Source organism: Dermacentor andersoni, chromosome 7, assembly GCF_023375885.2.
Source record: "Dermacentor andersoni chromosome 7, qqDerAnde1_hic_scaffold, whole genome shotgun sequence".
NCBI classification, from domain to species: domain Eukaryota; kingdom Metazoa; phylum Arthropoda; class Arachnida; order Ixodida; family Ixodidae; genus Dermacentor; species Dermacentor andersoni.
In genome coordinates this window covers 95,014,106-95,019,952 of record NC_092820.1, presented here as the reverse complement: position 1 = coordinate 95,019,952, position 5,847 = coordinate 95,014,106, and positions in this window count along the sequence as shown.

Here is a 5,847-nt window from a genome sequence, read left to right as displayed (position 1 = left end):
TGACTTAATCCAGTTTGAATAGTAAGGAGCAATATCTACTTTATTTAAAAAGAAAACAGAGGGCACAGCGAAAGAAATGGTAAAACCCATTCCAAATTGAGTTAAACATTTTCAAATACGATTGAAAAGGAGATGCATACATAAGTAAATATTTTTGAATACGAGATATTTATTTCAACTGATAGCAAGCTCGTCAGTATGAGGCCTGAACTTTGTCACAACTAAGATTCTCTCTCAGCAGCTGGAAAGTCAACCTCAGCTGTCCTGACATACTCTCAGCCTGTACACATCTGTGTTGGGTTTCACTGCTTTAAAGAGTTTATTTTTGTTTGAATAGGGACACCTGCATCTAGGCGTCAGCTAACACATTGTTTTTTAGCTGAAGCTCCTTGAAAGAAGCACGCTTCCCTTCCCGTTAATTCCTCCGTGCGTAGGTCCTTTCTGTGCTCATCCTCCTTCAGCCGCGCGTTCACCTCATGGATCATTTTAGGTACCCTCTTGGTCAGTTGTACAGTCAACGTTCGATTTTTCGGACTCCCTAGAGGCCGCAAAGACACCCGAAAAATCGGGCAGTACGAAAAAAATGAATGCATGTAACTGCCCTTAAGGGCTAAATGTGCCACTGGCACGTCCGGAAAAGCTCTGAAGGCCTGCCAGTACACTTATTAGGCATATCGGTGCTCGTACTGTGACTGGAGACGGGGGCGCACACGTGTATAATTAAGGAATACTTACTGCGTCCCGTGACAATTGCCCCTTCCCACGCTTATCCTTCGCCGCGTAACAATGCTGTACTAAGGCAAAGCTTTCGGAGACTGGCATTGCGCAACGCGCTGTGCTCTGCGAACTTCGAAGCGCGAGGATTACAAAGGCGGAGTCAGTGCCATTGCTGACAGCGGCGAATTCTTTCAATGAAAAACACAGCGCCACACGGAAAGAAGCTTAATAGCGAACGTAGAAGAAGCTAGGCCTAACGTTGCCGCGGTAATGGCTACGGCTGCCAGCGGATCTGCGTGCGAGAGTGCCGGTTCGAGGCGGCGAGATAATCAAAATGGCGGCGGTGGTGGCTTTGATTAATGCCATTTCAGACCTGCAGCAGGGCAATATACATTGACTACACGGAGTACGTGGTGGCGCCGCAAAGCCTTGCGAATTATCGGGCATGTTCGAAAAATCGGGCGTCTGGAAAATCGATCGTTAACTACTCTGGCAATACCTAGTGCCAATGACACAGCCTCAACGACGATTCGTTGCAATTCCTCTGTTACTGTAGCCAGCATTAAAACGACTTTCGTTTCCTTTCAATAAAGTTACAACTAATTTTCCCTGATAAAAGCACAAATTTCCTGAGTTTTCTCTGAGTATTTCCAGACTATTCAAATTCCCTGAGAATTCTTGGTTTTCCCGGTTGGTAGACACCCTGGGCCGTATATCGAAGCCTCCTTGGATGCTCGTCCGTGCACTGTCATCGTTTCTTTTTTTTTTTTCGCCGCCATAGCGTCCTTTATCAGAGTGTCTACCAAGTTGACATTTCTAAAGTACCTGAGTTTTCCAGGTTTTCCCTGAGTGCCTTTGCAAAATTCCCTGAGTGATGCAAAACTGTTTTATGTCAAGACGGGCTGAAACCATGTCGCCCGATGCTTTCACTCTCTAGTGAGCATATGAAAAAAAAATTACTTAATCCAATTCGAATACTAGGAGTAGTGTTTATGCTATTCAAAAAGAGAATAGACGGGAGAGGTTAGTAAAATGCACAGCCAAATGTCTTCGAAAAAAAATTGCAAATAGAGTCGGACATTCTCATATACGAATAAAAAGGAGATGCATACAGAAGCAAATATTTTCGAGTATGAGCTTTCTATATCAACTGATAGCAAGCTCAGTAATATGAGGCCCTAACTTTGTCACAATTGAGATTCTCTCTCAACAGCTCGTAAGTCAACCTCAACTGTCCTGACATACTCTCAGCTCGCGCACGACGCCTCAGTGTTGCGTTTCACTGCTTCAAAGAGATTAATTTGGTTTGGGTAATAGGGACGTCTGCATCTCGGCATCAGCCAACAGTTTCTTGAGCTGAAGCTCCTTCAAAACGGCGGCAGCACGCTTCCTTTCCCGTGCATTCCTCAATGCGTAGGTCCTTTCTGTTCTTGTCCTCCTTCCGCAACTCGCTCGCCCCACGGACCATTTGAAGCATCTTGGTCAGTTGCACAGTCCACGTCCGATTTTTCTAACTCCTTAGGGGCTGCGAAGACGTCCGAAAAACCGGCCAGTTGGAAAAAACAGATGCATGTCAGTTACTGCCCTTAATGGCTCAAACCACCACAGGCACATTCGAAAACGCTCTGAACACCTGTCGGTACACGTATTAGGCATATCGGTTATCGTACTGTGACAGGTGATACCGGGTGCACGCGTGTATAATTAAGGAATACATACTGTGTCCCGTGGCAATAGCCCCTTTCCCACGCTTGTTATGTTTCACTGCAATACGTTTGCGTATGCTTCACCAAGTAACATTTCTGTACAGAGGCGAAGCTGACTCTCGAGAACCGGTATTATGCAATGCACCGTGCTTTCCAAGCTTCTCAGCCAATCGCGAGGACCACAAAGGCGGAGTCGGTGTCATTGCTGACAGCAGCGAATTCTTTCAATGAAAAACATGGCACCAAACGACAACAAGCTTAATAGCGAACGTCGTCGCAGCTAGGTCTAGCGTTGCCGCAGTGGTGGCTACGACTGCCAGCTGACCTGCGTGCGAGAGTGCCGGTTCGAGGCGGCGAGGTAATCAAAATGGCAGCGGTGGTGGCTTTCATTAATGCCGTTTCGGACCTGCGGTCACGGCAAAAAGTCCTGAAAATCGGACGGCGAAGGGTCCTTGCGTCCGAAATTTCAGACGTTCTGATACATTCACTCTATGGGGTACGTGGCGGTGCCGGGACGCCGTCCAAACTATCGGGCATCCGGAAAGTCTGTCATTGAATGTACTCTGCCAACTCCATTAGCCGACGACAGGGCGTCAAAGCTTGACGATTCATTACGATTCCTGTCTTACTCGAGCCATCATTACCGCGACCTTCGACCATTTCAATAAAGTTACAGCTAATTTTCCTTGATAGAGGCACAAATTCTCTCAGTTTTTCCAGACTACTCAAAATCCCTGAGAATTCCCGGTTTTCCCGGTTGGTAGACACACTGTTTATATACAAAGCGAGCTTTGATTCGAATGCGATAGCCTGCCTCCCTGAAGTGCAATTCGTGCCCCTTGACGACAATCACAAAATAGCCCGCCTCTCGCTATTCAGGCTTCACGTAGAAGCATACGCCAAAAGTACTACTAGTCTGGCTTTGCTCGCGACTTCAGGCAATATGCTAAGACTAGGAGTGACTGCCGGAGACGCAAATCACCACCCGCGTGTCCCGCTGTTGCTCCCTATCGATCCCTGATGCTCCCGCATAAGCAGGTAGGCATGGATTTGCTTGCACTTTACTCCACGTGCAGGACTACTAAATGCTGAATCGGCTTTGCTTGTCAAGATTCTACATTACACGGACCTACCGACGCCACGTATAACTCTGGTGATAAGGTCCGTTTGTGGACATCGATCCGCCTGTACTGCTTGACGTCGCTACTTTGGACCCACCGGATTGCATTTATCCAATTCCTAGTAGGTACAGCCGGGCGCAGCGTTTCTCGCGGCGCTCGACGTTTCTGCGCAGGCGCGAGTAAGAGCGAGCCTGAGAGAGGGGCTTTTGATCCTTGAATATGCGACTCTGCCTAGACACTACGCAGGGAGTTTCTTAGCATTGTGTTGTATGCGTTTGTCCCTAGACATGCCGGCATTGCGGTGTAGGGTCGACTTTGTTTACGATCCGCCGCTGGCTGCCCGCGCGGTGAGGCAGTGGGCCCGGAAGCTTCATTTGGTGGCCAGGGGTGTATAAGATCGGCTGTGCACTATCGCGGACAGCCACTTTTTTATGCGAACACCCCCTGGCCCGCTTCGGCCTCCGCAGCCCCAACCCACGGGCCGCCCTGCTTCCAGCTTTGTTCCCCCCGATACCCCTTGGGTGACTTGGAGATGCTGCGCCGCCTGCTTTATTATAGCCTCAGGTGCTCTCCTAAGGCCTCCGTTTGCCGGTTACATGTGCCCTCCTGGAGCAGTGCTTGTAAGTAATCCAATCTAGCGTCGCGACGAAAAAAAGCGACCGGCGACATATACAACACCAGTCAGAACCCTGCCCGTTCAGGCAGCGATGGAGCGTCCGCGCCCACTGTCTCACCGCGCTGGCGGTGACCGCGCTCCGCAATGCCGGTATGTCTAGGGGACAAACGCGTGAAACCTCCTCTGTAGCGCCTTGGCAGAGTCATATTCAAGGAGCAAAGGCCCCCAGATTTTCTCTCTCACGCCCGCTCTTACTCGCGCCTGCTCAAAAACCGCTGGCGGTCCATCAAATGAACGCCTCGTGGCGAAGCGCGCGTTGTGACATCATGTGTCTCTTCGGAGCACCGTCACGGCGAAATCGAAAGTTCGCGGCCAGTAAAGCTTTCGCTTTAAAAAAAATGTCATCGCAAGCAATAGGACATTAAATGCCACTGAGGGCGCCATAAGAGGTACATTTTGCAGAACTGTTTGCGATCGCTAACGTGTGCATGCTTTGCGGCCGTGGCTGTCAACTTGGGAGTGACGCGCATTTCACGGCCGAAAGAATTGCGAGAACAGACTAGACTGTACGGTGAAAGTGACCGCGAGCTTTAATGTCATTAAATATGCCTGAGTGGAAGCGCATTAAATGCATTGAATTTTAAATAGAATTTTAAGGCACTGAACAGCCAATCTCACTATTTTGCGTCCGTGGTGCGCGGATATAAGCAATATAAGTTCTTGAAGGTGCGGATCCAATGCAAGAGCCCGTTATTATTATCGCCTGCAGTGTTCGTATATATGCCTTTTACTCATCGACTATGTCCATGGAGGAGGCCTGAGCTATATACACGCCTGACGATATCCCAGCTTTTTGTTTGGCTGAGTCGCGGTATTGGGCTGTCGTAGGCGCCAGCTTCCTTTCATGCAGATCAGTCGCCTCGGCCACTTGCTCGCTATTTATTCGATGACCACCCATAGTGACTCTGTAAACGAATTAATGATTGAATCCCGAAAGACCTATAAAACACAGATATTCTGCTGCCGGTTCTAAGAACGCAGTACTTGTAGTTTCAGTGGATGTTCCGATAGGTGGAACATCACTACGCAATTCCAATTTTCTATCTCCTTATTAAAGCTGTTTAGCTTATAAGAACTTTGAAATACGAATGCTACTATTTTGAGTAGTACTACTGCGATATCCTCCTATTTTGCTGCCCCCTGCTTTCTTTCATTTAGGTGCGTCATTCCATGTCGACTGGGGCATTTGACGGCCGCATGTTTTGTCTCGCTCACGGGTGTGCTGAAACTGAAACTAGCTTTATTGTGCACCGCCTGCGTACTTCGGTGGCCGTGTTTAATTGGTGAATGCATTCGTTGCTACGAGTGCGGGAGAATGAGAAAGATGTGGCTCGCTCCGCTCCCATTTAGTCATTGCTGCGCTGTTCTGAAACGACAAGAGCAGAGTGACAGCTGCGCGTAAAAGCGAAACCGGAACCGGCCTTCCCTCCTCCCATTGCTGCATGATCACGGCGGTGTCGAGTCAGCGTGTCGTACAGTGAGATAGAAATTCTTGTTATGAAAGCAGAATAAATTAGGGTGAAGTGCAGCGCAGTAACTGTCTCTCGGGAGAGGGCACCTCAACCGCACTCGGCGCATCGCGAGTCGACGAGTCCTCGATGCGCCTCTCCCATTGGCTGAGCCGGCC